Here is a 13,174-nt window from a genome sequence, read left to right as displayed (position 1 = left end):
GCTAATTTGGAATAGGCTGCCTTGGTTTTTACTGTTACTGCAGCATGTATATTCATTATGGAATTCAAGTACAATTTGCTTATGTTCTGCTATGATATTTGATGGAATCCTAATCACAGTGAGCTCTTAATTAGCTCAATGTGTGCTTTGCCCTCACCTGCACACTGTTTATTACTTTGTGAGATGCCATTATGAGTACTGACGTTAAGAGTTGTTGAAAAGCTGAGAACTGGAAACAGCCTTTCTTCCATGTCCTGTGTATTGCAAATGGGAGTAATAACATTTTTGGAAGCTTTTAAAATCTCACAGAAGAGGAAAGTGGCCTGCTCTGGCAGGTATGTGCAGAATAGAGTATTTCATTGGTTCTCATGCCAAGAATGATTGCTGTGCATGGCAGTTCTTTTAGGGTTTTCCTGTGCCCTGGGCTCATGAAGATACTGCATCATGAGCTGCGGCAGCTGTACTCTTTTTTGATGACCTAAAGAACGATGATTTCTGAGGAATAAAAGGCTCCCATCTTTGACAGTGGATGTGGAAAACCTTTCCTAGCTTAAAGCGTTTATAATACGTTGTAAAGTCAGAGTTCACGTTTCCTATTCTAATGACATGACTTCAAGTCTCAGTACATAAAAGAGCACTGCTTAGCATTCTTCTTAATGTATTAGTAAAGATCATAAGAAATCCTTTAAGATAAAGTTATATATATATATATATATATATAAAGGAATGGAAATTTGCATCTTAGAATGGATAGGCACTAAATATTGATTAATGAACAGTTAATGTTTTAGGACATTTGGTATAGTGCCTTGCATACAGAAAGAGACCATGGATGAGATTATCCTTTTGTATCATTTCACAGTTTTAAAAATTGCTATTGATTACAGTTCACATAGCAAGTTGCTGATAAAATGTCTGTTTTTATAAAACGTCTCCAACAACAACAACAAAGAAATCCTTAAAAGTTTAGATATCCAGAAAATAAAATAAAAATTTTAATAAAAAATTTAAAAACTTTAAATGTCCCTGGAACAGGCATACAGGTTGTCAAGAATGAACTAGAGTGCAGGAAAGCCATGTGACACCTGACATCCCTCTGTGTTCAAGGAGCTTCTTTGTGGCTAGATTGATTTGACCGTCCAGACTTCTCTGGCTAATACCTATTCTTCAACCACTTTGGTTACTCTGACATAGGAATTGACTTCTTTTTCTTGAATAGAAAGGACTTTAAAAAATAATCACAAACAAAAAATAATAATCACAAACATTATTATAAACTAATATGTGTGAGAGTACTTAGCTGAAACAAAAAGGAGTTTCAGTAGACAGAATTGTACTATATTTGAAAATCAAGTTTATGCAACTTAAAATGTTTATAGACTGCAGTGCCATCTGCTGTTTGTGAATGTCAATGTATTATCAGGACAACTGTGTATACAATCACAGTTGTGTCTCCTCACCAAGTTCTTTACCAAGAATGAAATATGTTTTTATACCTTTCGGTTTCAGTTAGAGGCATATTTTGTGCAAGATTTATGTTAATGTGCCTCTGCATTATGAATGAATCCTTTCAGTCATACATTGTCTAAATCATAACTTTATGATGCTTGGGAAAAAATCAACAGTTGAAACTTCATGAAGTTCTAATGTCTGTGTGCAAAATATGTCCCATTGTTAGGATGGAGGGAGATACGTATGTGTGCTCCCTGAAGTGGAGATTCCTAGTTACTGACCATCTCCATGTTCAGCATTTTCCATGATATTTTCATATATATGACATTAATAGGAGAGCACTAATATGATTTTACAGATGGATTAACACATTTGCCTGCATTCCCTGAAAGAGTGCAAATATTGGGTCCTGGTGGTTTGAACTGACTCTTCCAAATTGTAGGAATTTATCAGTGTACCAGATAAACCCACTTTCAGAATGATGGAGGAAAAACCTTTAGCTTTTTCTTAAATAGATGACACAATACCTACACAGAGTGATATTTCAATTAATATAGTAAATGTGCTTTCCAGACTGACATTCAGCTTAAATATGCCTGTATGTGATTTACTCCATAGGTACCTGATGAACACATTATTGTCAGATTGGGTACAGATGCTAAACACTATCTGAAGGTCATTCCTAGTCATTTATATTTCTTAGGGTAAAAGTGAAGTGATTTGAACTATCAAAAGACCTTTGAAATAATTTATCAAGGTGTTAGATAAACTCAGTTTCAGAATGATCAAGAAAAAACGTTAGCCCAAATAATGTGGCAGACTAACAGTGGTACGATTTCTAGCCCAGGGGTTTAAAATGGACTTAACGTTCTGTTCTTGTGTTTTATTTTTGAACTTGCCGCTTTTGCATTCTGTGAGTTCAGTTTAAAGACAGTTACTCTAAGTCCATTTTCAGCCCTTGGGCTAGAAATCGTACCTCTGTTAATCAGCCACATTATTTGAGCTAACGTTTTTTCTTGATTATTCTGAAACTGAGTTTATCTAATACATTGATAAATTATTTCAAAGGTCTTTTGATAGTTCAAATCGCTTCACTTTTACCCTAAGAAATATAAATGACTAGAAATGACCCTCAGATAGTGTTTAGCGTCTGTACCCAATCTGACAATAATGTGTTCATCAGGTACCTATGGAGTAAATCACATACAGGCATATTTAAGCTGAATGTCAGTCTGGAAAATACTTTTACTATATTAACTGAAATATCACCCTGTGTAGGTATTGTGTCATCTATTTAAGAAAAAGCTAAAAAGAATGGAAATCATATGACAGTGACTTAAGTCTTTCTTCAAAGTGCATGCGAGTCTTTTGCAGTACTTCATTCAGCCAAGTATCTGTTCTCTCCCTCGTTCAGTAGAAGGCAGCTTTCAGTTTGCTTAGAAGGCAACATTAGAAGGTTAGCGTTCATCAAACACATAGAATTTTATTTTTTTCATATTTGTGTATGTTTATTTTAGATAAACTTCACAGACTTTAACAGCAAACAAAGTTTAAAAAATTTAGTTCTGTACTTTAGCTCCAACTATCTCTATTTTACAATCTATAATGCCATAGTTCAGCACCAAAAAGATCCACACAAAACTGTTTAAGCAATCTTCTTATCCATCCTGTGTGATAGTTTTTGTTGTTGTTGTTTTTAAGGTAAAAGTCCTACTTTCAGACCTTGAAGTGGAATCCCTGTAGTCAGAGTACAAAACTTGGGTTGTACCTTCTTATTTTCATTGACCAGATACCAAAAAAAAAAGGAAAAGAATTGTGTTCCACCATTGATTTAGGTTGTCAGTCTCTTTGTTGAATTTATAACACTGAAGCATCAGAAGTAACATAACAATGCCCTGCCCCTATTCTTCCCCTCCATTTTAAATTTTTAAAAAGGCAACAAGAAAAATGTTTCATTTATTTTTTAAAATAAGGTGCAAAGAAGGATTACAACAACAAATGTCCTCATCCACACCTCCAATAACATCTCACTATTTAGCATAATCTACCATGAACTGATTCAGGGGCTCACCTAGAGCTATATTCACAGCTCCTGAATGTACCATGTTTGCTGTACCAGAGGCCTGCTCAATGGCTGCATCTCTCTGTTCAGAGGCCATTAGAAAAATACATAGAATTTTCAAATCTGGATTCAACTGAATAAATTTAAATTTCTGTAGGAAGAATCAACATACCTATTTAAAGAGTGCAAGATATGATAATCATTTTTAAAGGATTTTATTAAACCTGATAAGTTTTCCAGAAATGAATAAAAATCAGTTCTGAAACCAAAGCTGATTTTAAGAAAATTTGAAAATGTAAATCTGTCCTATCCTATCCATAATATAGCTTCTCCAAAACTTTATCTTAAAGGGTCATTTTAAAATAACTATTAAAACATGTAACTGCTATCTTAATGTTTTGAAATTACTTAAAACATTTTAAAATATGAATATCACAGTTTAAAAGAAACCAGGGGAAAAAAAAGTAGAGAAAGAAATGCGAATTCCAGTCCAAAGCTTTAGTTGCCAAGTTTCCTAAGAATGACTTTTACCAATGTATGAACTATTGTGAACAGAATTTAAGATGGAAATACTGAGCCTTTTGTCTAAAGCAGCATTATTGACTGCTGCTGTGATGTTCCTGTAATGTAATAAATTATTCAATTGCTGCAAAGTGCTGTTTTTGCCTTAAAATTTTGTGCATCTTGACAACTATAGTATTAAAGGTATTGAGACTCTGCCAATGCTGGGCACACTTGGCATGAGATCATCTTTTTATTTTTACAAAATTGTAATATAACTATGCAAGCGTGTTTATTAAAAGAACACAAACTTATAAAAGTTATGGGATTAAAAGTTATGGGATAAAAAAAGTTATGGGATAAAAATGTGGAAAGGTTGTGGTAAAAAAAGGTTGTGGATAAAAAGTAGAAAAAATTTATGAAAAGTATAAAATTTATGAAAAGGAAGTTATGAGATTTTTAAAAAACATCATGGGGAAAAATATAAAAATAAATAAAAGCAGGCCAGTGTCAGCAAGGCCTGGAGAAGGGGGTCTGGAGTCTCCACCCCACCATGTCCCTCCCACCCCTTCCCAGTCACCCCTTTATTATTATTAGTGTATCAAGACAAGACCCCTGTCTAATGGGGGGAGACAAACAGGCCATTTGCCACCTTGACCAGGGCTGAGTCCTCATATTTCTGGATGATGATGGCTGTTATTTAAGAGCCAGAGGCTGCTGGAGTTGGTTGGTTTGGAGGAGGCCTGATGACCTCCTTCCTCTCACCAAAGCAACTTTTCCCTCAGGGGGCTCCCATCTTCTTATTCAGAGAGGCAGCTGAGGCAGGACAGTGGCACTAACTGTGGACCAGGAGAGGGCACGGGCTGCTGGGGTGGCCCCCCTCCTCAGTGTACGTATTGTATCTGTGTAACATGTTGTATATTTTAGGGGTTTGGGGTGCCCTTTGTATCATACCTGGCAGAGGTTGGAGCTGGCACATCGGAAGGAGGTTTTAATAATTATTTGTGGCTGGGAAACTTGTTTATTTATAGCAGAGGACAGAGGAAGGGGGCGGGGATGGGGTCCTGGCTCCCTGGTGATGCAACTCCTGTTTATTTTGCTTTTTATTTTGGTATAAATGGATTTAGTCACACTGCTCAGCCTGGTGTATTCCCATTTCCCTCACTGGGTCCTGGAGTTTGTGGCACTGAACGAGGAGCCCCAGAGTGTCTGAGCATGTCCAGCTGGGCTGTTGGGGACCTTCCAGGCCTGTTACCTGTGTGCTGCCTGATGACACCTGGGGATTTCCCGGGGACTGCCATGGCACGTCCGGCCCTGACAGCCAGCAGGCTCAGAAGCCTGATCGAGCGGTGGCCGGGAAGGCAGGTACCAGCACCCAAGGGCGCTGACTTCCATCCACCCCAGGCGTCTTCCTTCCATCCCCCTGCCTCCCTCTCCTGTCTGCACCTGGTGGCCTCTTCTGTCTGTCCCTCCAGAGTGCCGGCTGCCCGCAGGCTCCCTCCAGGCTGAATTCATGGCCCGCCTGCCCCCTAGTGGCCAGAGCCGGCTTCACAGGATAAGACCAGCTAAGCTCCCGGGGCTTTCCGGGAACAGTGTCCCTTGGAAAGGGTGGGGCCTCTTCACTGCTCCCAAGAGCACCCTAGAAATGGCTTGGCCTTTCCCCTCCCCTGAGCTCCACAGAGAACACAGTCCATAGAGGACGCATTTCCCGTCGTCCAGAAATGGGTTTGACTCAGCCGAGGGACAGCAGGACTGGTAGAGACTGTCAGGCCACAGGGCTGCCAGCACAGCAACCCCATGCTTGGCGGGGGTGGCAGTGATGACGGGGCCTGGGTGACAGGGAGGCTCACTGGAGGTGGTGCACTTTGGAGGGGCAGTGTCGGGGACAGCTTTCTCTTGTTAGGCCACACGGCTCCACCACAAGGACAGCACAGTGACTGATGCCCAGTGCCAGAGGTGAGGCGGTCAGCCACGTGTAGGTATATATATATATATATATATGTGAAATGATAGATATTTCTAGAACAGGGCAGGGGCATGCCACAGAGGGGCTCGGTCACACCTGGATGTGTCAGCTCACCACTACAACAGACTAAGTCACAGATGAAGGGGGCTGGCTTTGGGGCTGGGGAGTCACAGAACAGCCGCCCAGGCAGGCCCCGCACCACATGTAGAGCAGGAGCTGGGGGTCAGCCCCAGCGCTGGAGCTGGCTCTGAGGCTCTGGCTGCTGAGTGGCTGCATGGACCCTGCCAGAGGCAAAAGACACCATCAGACTTTGGGATCCAGGCCAGGCCTGTGGCTGCAGAGAGGCAGCGTCACCCTGGCGTGCGACCTTCAGCTCCTCCCGGGCTCCCAGCAACCAGGAACGCCCACGGTCAGCACACGCACCTGGGCAGGCGGTCAGTGTCCGGCTGCCCTCCAGCGAGAGGAGCACCTGCTTCTGGGCTGTCACTCGGAAGAAGTGTCCAGAGGAAGCATGCTCGCTGTCAGAGAGGCCGAAGCGGAAGCCTCTGTCCAGGGCTCCTGGGAAGGGGGCATTGGGTCTGCTGGCCCGAGCTGGCTCCCCACCTCAGGGCTCCCCCGTGGGCAGCAGGAACCCGGGGCCCGGCCCTCAGCAACCACCTCTGTGTGAGAACAGCATGAGCCCGCCGTCCAGCTGGGCCTGCGTGAAGCTGCGCGCCTCGTACCCGGCACCGCCCGCAGCGCTACCCGCCCGTTGCTGGGCTGCTCGATGGTGTAGACCAGGTCCTCAGGCCCAGAGTCACCGTCCGTGCTCCTCAGAGCCTCCACAGGGATGGGCGCCGTGGCCCCCTCCCACATCTGGGGACACGGGCCTGTGAAGGTCCTGTCTTACCACCCTCACCCACCCCTTCGTCACTGGCCTGGGCGGCCACCAGGGCTCCAACCCCACTGCAGCTCAGGCCTCAGCTGGCATCGAGGCTGGTGCCGCTCCGGCTCCCCTGCACAAAGGGCCCTCCCCACAGTCACCTTCCCTGTCACCGCAGGAAAGGCCCCAGGGAAGTCCACCCTCCAGGCCCAGGATCCCTGTTCTCCATTTGCCCTAGTCCCGTGTGTCCCTCAAGGCCAGCTTGTGTCCCTTGCCCAGGAAGGCCCCAGGTCTTACCCTCACCAAGTTCTCACCCCCAGAAACCCCCGACCCTGACCAACAGTGCACCCTAATTTGCCTCACCGATGGGGCCGGGGTCTCCTTTCAGGCCCTCCATGTGTGTCTGCCAGGGGCTGGGCATGGTGGGAACTGTGATTTTGGAAATGGGCCCTCCTTCCAGCTGAGGGAGGGCTGGGATGTGCAGAGAGTGGGGGCTGATGGCTGGCAGTGTCCTGCGGCACAGAAGCAGCGCTGGGACGGGCCAGGTGCTTCCAGAGAAGTTCCAGGCCCTGCTCATGCTGGGTAAGGGGACCCCTCTTCAGGCCTCCCATGGGCAAGCAGAGCAGGCGCCGGTTCCTGAGGTCCTGAGGTCTGGTTTTGCTCGGCAGTTCCGGCATGGGGCTCACATGCTTGGTCTTGCTGGGCCAATTATTTGCGGGCAGTGCTGGCATGGGGCTCACATGCCCAGAAAATGGAGCCCTCTGGCATTCCTGGGTCCTCTCCCCCGGTCCCAGGGAGCCCTCAGGCCCAGCCCTGGCAGGAGAGGCCTTAATGTAGGGGGCAGGGCCCCAGCACTAGGTTTCTGGAGGAAACACGGGTGGATGGCCCCACATGGTGGCTGAGCTGCCACATAGCCGTCCCGACCTGTGTTCCTGAGTGCTGTGTTCCACTCACTCTTCAGCAGCCTCCCCACCACGAGGCTGCCCTCTACGGGCACATTCTAGACCACCAAAGGCCCCCAGTGCCCCACATCAGAGACAGCCTAAGTCAGCCCTCTGTGGAACCTTCAGTGGCTCCTGACCAGGGAGGATGCCCCCCAGAAACTGGCATTCAAAACCCTGCCACGTGGGCTTAGTCAAGGCACGCCCCTTCTGTTCCAGCAGAACCACCTGTGCAGCCATGAGAGGTTCCAGGGTTTGGAGAGGGAGAGAACGGTGGCAGGTGGGAGATGGGGAGACAGGAACAAACATCTGGTGTCCTCAGGGAGTTGTCTGTCCCTGCAGACTTATCTGTCTCCCCTGCTGGGCTCGGAGCCACTGGTGGGTGGCTGCCCCCCTAGCCTGATGTGGGGAAGCTCGCTGCTGTTGGGGTGAGAACACCATGGCCTGTGTGCCCAAAGAATGAGTTGAGACAGTCCCTGCTTTTCTCTGAGCCTCAGTTTCCTCATCTGTAAGATGGGAGTGCTGGACAGGTGTGGTGGCTCACACCTGTAATCCCAGCACTTTGGAAGGCCAAGGCGGAGGACTGCTCGAGCCCAGGGGTTCGAGACCAGCCTGGACAACATAGTGAGACCTTGTCTCTAAAAAAAGTAATTACTCTGGTGTGGTGGTGTGCACCTGAAGTCCCAGCTACTCAGGAGGCTGAGGTGGGAAGATCGCTTGACCCTCAGAGGTTGAGGCTGCAGTGAGCCGAGATTGCTCCAGCCCTGGGGGACATGGTAAGACCTCATCTCAAAAATAAAACAAGAGCAGCTGGGGAGGACTGTTTCCTGACGTCCAGGGCTGCTGTGGGCTGCAGGACTGACAACATGGTTAGTGGCACGCTGTGGTGTCCCTGGAGGAAAGAGCACAGTGATAGACAGCACTGGCCTCTCCTGTTGGACTTACAGACCCTCCTGAGAAGCGGAAAGAGCTGGGAACCCTTGCCTTATGGAGAGCTACGTACAAAACTGTTCATACAAAGTCAGTTCATTCAAACGCTTCTCGTACAAACTCAGTAGGAAGAGTAATAGGGTACATTTGAAACCCGGCCTAAGCCCGCAGCTGGAGGAAGAGTCTTAGATCTGGAAGCCTCTATAGAACTGATAGCTGGGGCGGAGGGCCTGGTGAAGGCAAGGGGGGAGCTGGATGGGGTGGGAGTAGGGGCAAGGCAGTGATGGGGCAGAGGGAGCAGGGAGGGACCAGGCTCCAGGCCAGACTCACAGCCTCTTGTTCCTTTGCTCCTGGCCTTGAATAGAACACAGCTCAGTGTGGCACCTGTCCCCATCCTGTGCTCACTTCCTTTCCCACAAGTGCCACTGGCCCAGGTCTTCAAGTTAGGGGACCTGGAGACGGAGGCAGTAGCCATACTGGGCTCCTGGTGTCCGCCACCGCGGCCAGGTCTGTGAAAGTGGCCACGTGCACGTGTGTGTGCCCACATCTGTGTGCGCCAGTAAGCGTGGACGTCAGGGTTATTTCCAACTCCCCCAGCAGCCCAGGAAGAGCCCCCAGCCCTGCTTTGAGGGTGCTCCCAGCCTGCGTGTGGGGCTAGGCTAGGGCCATTCTGAGTCTGATGACATGTGGTGACCAGCTCCTTCTGAGCTGTGTGGGAGGTGCCCGCAGAGAGCCAAGCGCGGGAGGTGGCCCCGGCCAGCGGCGACTTGATCTTTGAGCGCTTCGTGGCGGGCCTGCGCACTTCGCTGCTGAGGCTGATGGCGGTTCGGGGCCCCAAGCGCGCTGCGGCCCCCCAGGAGACCAGTCGCCGATGCCGCCTCCGCCGCCGCTGCAGCTCCTGGTGTCGGTGCCCCCCTAGTAGCCGCAGCTTGTCCTGGAGAGGAAGGCCCTGCCCCTGGGCGTGCGCGCTCTCAGGCCAGCCCCAGCGGCGCGGGCCCGCAGCCCGGAGCAACTGTGCCCCCCTCTCCCCTCGTCCAGGCGGCGCCCTGCCCCCACGGAGCCCGAGCAGCCCCAGAGCTCGGCGCTGGAACGGAGCCGAGTGCAGGCGCAGGTTCAGCTGCCTGCAGGCCCAGGAGGCGGACTCAGTGGATACCTGGCGGCCTAGTGCCTGAGGGGAACATCAGAGGCTCACCATCACCGGAGGCGTGGGCTGCGGCAGAGGCCCCCCACCAGTACCTACCCCAGCACACCAGGAGTGGGCGTGGGTGGGGGCAGGGAGTGACACCCAAGGGGACCTGCCCCAGCCTCCTCCTGTACCCTGGAGGTTTTCCTTGCCCTTGGCTCAGGGAAGTGGCTTCTTTTCTCTGAAACTTGGAGTCAGGCTGGGCTTGGGGGAAAAAGGGGATGAGCAGGACCCCAGACCTTAGGAATCCTGAGTGGGGGGCAGAAAGACAGGCTCTGCCTATGACTTGCCTGGGGGCTGTCTGGGGACAGGGCCTCCTGGGGAGACAGGCGCACAGGTTGTTGTGTGGGACTCAACGTGGGGCAGCTTCCTGGCCAGGATGAGGAAGGCCAGGACAGGGTGGGGGGCCTGAGGGAGGCACACGCAGGCCAAGCTCCCCCATCTGCTGCAGCCAGACTCCCTCAGCCTTGGCCAGGACTGGAAATCCGACCGCCATCCCTGCCAGGCTAGCATACCCTGCTTAGAGGCCATCCCCACCCCTTCCGTCTGCTCCCATCCAAGCGAAAGCCACCTAGTCCTGGTGCCCTGGGGAGGGGAAAGCTGGCTTTAGACCCGCATCGGAGCCGCCCGCACCCTCTGCTGGCCATTGTCGGAAGTGCAGCCTGGCGTGAGCAGCGCCTTTCCCTGCAGACTGGACCCAGGGCAGCACCGCTGGAAACCGCTGGAAACTGCTGGGGCAGCCAGAGATCTGCTAACTCGTGGAGGGATCCTCCGTGTCCACTGACAGCGGCAGCAGTAGCTGCAGGCCATGCGGACTCAAGAGAGACCCAGCCCATGTCAGCGCCAGGGGCCAAAACCGAGTCCAGGGCTCGGCGCAAGGTCAGCCTGGGGCAGGCCTGGGGAGCCTGATGGCAAGGGGGGCAGGAAGGCGCCCACTCAGGGACAGCGCCTGGGCCTGCCGGGGGTCTCCAGACAGAGAGGATGAGTGCGACGGGCGCCTGCTCTCGCAGGGCTGAGTGCCAGGCTGCCCCTGAGGGCCCGCTGGCCTCACGTGGGCTAGATGAAGGTGGAGTCCAGAGGTCCCCGTGCTGCTGGCTCAGGGCGCGTGCCTCAACAGCTGCTTAACGAGCGTGGCTCCTCCTGCTCCGGCTGCGTGATGCGCTCCCTCTTCTCGGTCGCCTCCCGGGTGAGGAGTCGGTTCTGCTCCTTCGGCATGAGGATGGTCTGCTGCTGCCAGCCCAGGGCGAGGTGGACGTCAGGGCAGGGCAGGGGGTCCGGAGGAGGAGTGGGCAGGGCCCGGCTGGCACAGGCCGCAGCCAGCAGCTCCCCCAGGCCCCGGGCCACCTCCTGTACCTCTGGCACTAGCCGCCCCAGTGGTCGGGGGCTCCCCGCGTCCCCAAAGTCGGTGCAGCCTCTGCTCTGGCCCAGGAGGCGCTGGCGCTCCGGCACTCCTGCTGCTGCTGCTGGTGCCAGTCGCTGCCCCGCGCCATCATCTCCAAACCCTGCAGCAGCACCTCCTCCTGCTCCAGCTCCTTCACCTGCTTTGGCAGGCCGCAGCCCACGCTGCAGGTGGTGGTGAGCCTCTGACGTTCCCCTCCGGCACCGCGCCGCCGGGCATCCACTGAGTCTGCCTCCAAGGCCTGCACTGCAGGCCGCTGCACCTGCGTCCCCGCTCGGGCTCCGTTCCAGCGCCGCGCTCTGGGGCTGCTCAGGCTCCGCTGGGCAGGGCGCCGCCTGGACGGGGAGCTGGGGGCATAGCTGCTCCCGGCTGCGGGTCCGCGCCGCTGGGGCCGGCCTGAGAGCACGCATGCCCAGGGGCAGGGACTTCCTCTCCAGAACAGTCCGCGGCTAGCAGAGGAGCACCGACACCAGGAGGCGACTGGTCCCCTCCGGGGCCGTGGCGCGCTTGGGGCCCGGGGCCGCCGTCAGCCTCAGCAGCGAGGTGCGCAGGCTGGCCACGAAGCGCTCGAAGATCAAGTAGCTGCTGGCCGGGGCCACCTGGCACAGGTTCTGGAGCATCCCGCGGGGCAGCTCGCGCTGCGTCGGCACCCTGCCAGCGGGACTCGATCTCGCACAGGTGCAGGAGCTGTGTCGCCGGTCATCCAGGATGTGGAACAGGGTGCGCTGGCTCTGCAGGAAGGCGCGGGGCAGCCCTTCATTGCTGGGTGAGGGGGGTGAGCTCGGCGGGAGGCACGCAGCCCCGCTCAGCCTTCGCGGCTCCGGTCCCCGTGTCCACCCGCTTTTGTTCCCACGCCGCCCAGCGCGCCCCTATATATTTTTAATAGAGACAGTGTCTTCTTGTGTTGCCTCGGCTGGTCTCGAATCCCTTGGCTCAAGGGATCCTCCCACCTTGCCCTCCAGAGCGTTAGAATTACAGGTGTGAGCCGCGACACTGGACAAGCAGGAATTGTATACGGCAGAACACTGCTGAGCATTGCCATGGCATGATAATGTGGTTTCATTTTAATTTTTCCTTTTCAGATGTTTCTCTTTTTTAAACATTATTATTTTTGGCCAGGCGTGGTAGTGTAAGACTCTAATTCCAACACGTTGAGAGGCTTAGGAAGGAGAATCTATTAAGCCCAACAGTTTGAGGTTACAAAGCTGTGATTTCACCACTGCACTCCAGCCTGGATGACAGAGTGAGACCCTATATTTTTTTTTAAAAAAGACGCATAATAATTGTACATAATTTACATAATTGTACATAATTGTATTTGTACATAATAATTGTACATATTGTGATGTTTCAGTACGTGTACCTCCAAATGTTTCTGAGTGTGGCTATGAAGCGTCTGTGTTCCCTAATAATTAACACACAGTGTTGTGTATCATTATTTATCAATCCTTTTTCATGTCAACTGAGAGGAAATGTTTGTGGATCATACGCAGAAATACAATTTGTTCATTCAACAATCATTTATCATCTGTTGGTATGTGCCAGGTCTTTGTTTAGCATGAATTGCCCTCTAGTTCTTTGAAAGCAGTTCTTAACTAGAGAGTACCGGTCAAGGAGGAGGACTTGTTATGTGCAAAGAGGATAGAGATTCGAGCTTCTGAATTCTTGGTATACATTGGAGGGTTCATAATATGTTTTCTGAGACATGGAAACAACCTCAATGCCCAACAGCAGTGGATTGCATAGAGAAAATGTGGTACATATACACCGTGGAATACTACACGGTCATAAAAAGATCGTATCTTTCACAGTAAGGATGGAGCCGGAGACCATTATTCTTAACGAACTAATGCAACAACAGAAAACTGAATGCCAGCC

At 51.1% G+C, this 13,174-nt stretch overlaps 1 pseudogene; it reads right to left on the bottom strand.

The window, feature by feature from the left end:
* Positions 1–10,600: 10,600 nt before the first annotated feature.
* LOC108298363 lies at positions 10,601–12,972 on the bottom strand (annotated as a pseudogene).
* Positions 12,973–13,174: the final 202 nt, after the last annotated feature.

Source organism: Cebus imitator, unplaced genomic scaffold (assembly GCF_001604975.1).
Source record: "Cebus imitator isolate Cc_AM_T3 unplaced genomic scaffold, Cebus_imitator-1.0 Scaffold944, whole genome shotgun sequence".
NCBI classification, from domain to species: domain Eukaryota; kingdom Metazoa; phylum Chordata; class Mammalia; order Primates; family Cebidae; genus Cebus; species Cebus imitator.
The sequence above is the reverse complement of the archived record's forward strand: the minus strand, read 5'-3'. Positions and strand labels throughout refer to the sequence as shown.